The sequence below is a fragment of the Arachis ipaensis genome, chromosome B5, assembly GCF_059453495.1.
Source record: "Arachis ipaensis isolate K30076 ecotype BB chromosome B5, ASM5945349v1, whole genome shotgun sequence".
Classification (NCBI taxonomy): domain Eukaryota; kingdom Viridiplantae; phylum Streptophyta; class Magnoliopsida; order Fabales; family Fabaceae; genus Arachis; species Arachis ipaensis.
The window spans coordinates 109,239,811-109,243,052 of record NC_142440.1 but is presented as its reverse complement, the minus strand read 5'-3'; the positions used below and the strand labels follow the sequence as shown (position 1 = coordinate 109,243,052).

Genomic DNA, 3,242 nt, shown 5'->3' with positions numbered 1-3,242 from the left:
CATTCTTCTTCACTCTTATTCCCTTTCTTCTTCTACTAACAATAAGGAACCTCTTTACTGTAACATAGAGGATTCCTCTTCTTTTCTTGTTCTCTTCTCTTTCATATGAGCAGGGACAAGGACAAGAACATTCTTGTTGAAGCAGATCCTGAACCTGAAAGGACTCTAAAAAGGAAACTAAGAGAAGCTAAAATACAACAATCCAGAGACAACCTTACATGAATTTTCGAACAGGAAGAGGAGATGGCAGCCGAAAATAATAATAATGCAAGGAGGATGCTTGGTGACTTTACTGCACCTAATTCTAATTTACATAGAAGAAGCATCTCCATCCCTGCCATTGGAGCAAACAACTTTGAGCTGAAACCTCAATTAGTTTCTCTGATGCAGCAGAACTGCAAGTTTCATGGACTTCCATCTGAAGATCCTTTTCAGTTCTTAACTGAATTCTTGCAGATCTGTGATACTGTTAAGACCAATGGGGTTGATCCCGAGGTCTACAGGCTTATGCTTTTCCCGTTTGCTGTAAGAGACAGAGCTAGAGTGTGGTTGGACTCTCAACCCAAAGATAGCCTGAACTCTTGGGATAAGCTGGTCATAGCATTCTTAGCCAAGTTCTTTCCTCCTCAAAAGTTGAGTAAGCTTAGAGTGGATGTTCAAACCTTCAGACAGAAAGAAGGTGAATCCCTCTATGAAGCTTGGGAGAGATATAAGCAACTGACCAAAAAGTGTCCTTCTGACATGCTTTCAGAATGGACCATCCTGGATATATTCTATGATGGTCTGTCTGATTTAGCTAAGATGTCATTGGATACTTCTGCAGGTGGATCCATTCACCTAAAGAAAACGCCTGCAGAAGCTCAAGAACTCATTGACATGGTTGCTAATAACCAGTTCATGTACACTTCTGAGAGGAATCCTGTGAGTAATGGGACGCCTCAGAAGAAGGGAGTTCTTGAAATTGATACTCTGAATACCATATTGGCTCAAAATAAAATATTGACTCAACAAGTCAATATGATTTCTCAGAGTCTGAATGGAATGCAAGCTGCATCCAACAGTACTCAAGAGGCATCTTCTGAGGAAGAAGCTTATGATCCTGAGAACCCTGCAATAGCAGAGGTAAATTACATGGGTGAACCCTACAGAAACACCTATAATCCCTCATGGAGAAATCACCCAAATCTCTCATGGAAGGATCAACAAAAGCCTCAACAAGGCTTTAATAATGGTGGAAGAAACAGGTTTAGCAATACCAAACCTTTTCCATCATCCACTTAGAAAAAGACAGAAAGTTCTGAGCAGAATCCATCTAGCTTGGCAAATATAGTCTCTGATCCATCTAAGGCCACTCTAAGTTTCATGAATGAAACAAGGTCCTCCATTAGAAAACTGGAAGCACAAGTGGGCCAGCTGAGTAAAAGGATCATTGAAACCCCTCCTAGTACTCTCCCAAGCAATACAGAAGAGAATCCAAAAGGAGAGTGCAAGGCCATTGAATTGATTACCATGGCCAAACCTGTAAGGGAGGGAGAGGACGTGAATCCCAATGAGGAAGACCTCCTGGGACGTCCAGAGATCAATAAGGAGCTTCCCTCTGAGGAACCAAAGGACTCTGAGGCTCATCTGGAGACCATAAAGATTCCATTAAACCTCCTTATGCCATTCATGAGCTCTGATGAATATTCTTCTTCTGAAGAGAATGAGGATGTTATTGAAGAGCAAGTTGCCAAGTACCTTGGTGCAATCATGAAGCTGAATGCCAAATTATTTGGTAATGTGACTTGGGAAGATGAACCTCCCTTGCTCATCAATGAACTAAGTGATCTGGATCAACTGAGATTGCCTCAGAAGAAACAGGATCCTAGAAAGTTCTTAATACCTTGTACCATAGGCATCATGACCTTTGAGAAGGCTCTATGTCACCTTGGATCAGGGATAAACCTCATGCCACTCTCTGTAATGGAGAAACTGGAAATCTTTGAGGTGCAAGCTGCCAGAATCTCCCTAGAGATGGCAGACAACTCAAGAAAACAGGCTTATGGACTAGTAGAGGACATGTTAGTAAAGGTTGAAGACCTTTACGTCCCTGCTGATTTCATAATCCTAGACACTGGGAAGGATGAGGATGAATCCATCATGCTTGGAAGACCCTTCCTAGCCACAGCAAGAGCTGTGATTGATGTTGACAGAGGAGAATTAGTCCTTCAACTAAATGAGAACAACCTTGTGTTTAAAACTCAAGGACCTCCTTCTGTAACCATGGAGAGGAAGCATGAAAAGCTTCTCTAACTGCAGAGTCAACCAAAGCCCCCACAGTCAAACTCTAAATTTGGTGTTGAACCCCCACAACCAAACTCTAAGTTTGGTGTTGGGAGGTCCCAACCTTGCTCTGATTATCTGTGAGGCTCCATGAAAGCTCACTGTCAAGCTATTGACATTAAAGAAGCGCTTGTTGGGAGGCAACCCAATGATATTTAATATATTTTATTTTATTTTCTCTTTGTTATTTCAAGATTTACTAGGTTGATGATCATGTGGAGTCACAAAAACTACAAAAAAATTCAAAAACAGAATGAAAAATAGCTTTGAAAACAGAACACCTTGGAGGAAGGGCTTACTGGCGTTTAAACGCCAGTAAGGAGTATCTGGCTGGTGTTTAACGCCAGAATAGAGCATGAAACTGGCGTTAAACGCTAGAAACAAGCAGCATTTTGGCGTTTAAATGCCAGGAATGCACTCCAAAGGAAAACTGGCGTTCAACGCCAGAAACATGCTGCAGACTGGCGTTGAACGCCCAAAACAAGCATGGAAGTGGCGTTTAACGCTAGAAACATGCTGCAATCTGGCGTTAAACGCTAGGATTGCCTACAGAGGGCGTTTACATGCCTAATTGGAGCAGGGATGATTAAAGTCCTTGGCCCCACTGGATCTGTGGATCCCACAGGAACTCCTCAAGATCTGTGGACCCCACAGGATCCCCACCTACTTCTTCTCTCCTCTTTATACCTTTTCATAAATCTCTTCCCCAAATACCCCTCACCAATTAACTCAATCACTCTTTCCCATCACCTCTTCACCACTCACATCCATCCGCTCTTCCCCAAAAACCCCATCTACCTTTAAATTCAAAATAATTTCCCTCCCAAACCCAACCCTAAATGGCCGAACCCTAACCCCTCCCTACTCCTATATAAACCCCTCATTCCTTCTTCATTTTCAAACAACACAACCCTCTCTTC

The 3,242-nt window shown here is 42.4% G+C and overlaps 1 non-coding gene across 1 annotated transcript; it reads right to left on the bottom strand.

Annotated features, from left to right (window-relative positions):
• Nucleotides 1-639: 639 nt before the first annotated feature.
• LOC148565335 (small nucleolar RNA R71) lies at nucleotides 640-747 on the bottom strand. Its single transcript, XR_015884459.1, has one exon. It is a non-coding gene; the product is annotated as a small nucleolar RNA R71 (small nucleolar RNA).
• Between the last annotated feature and the right edge of the window lie 2,495 nt (nucleotides 748-3,242).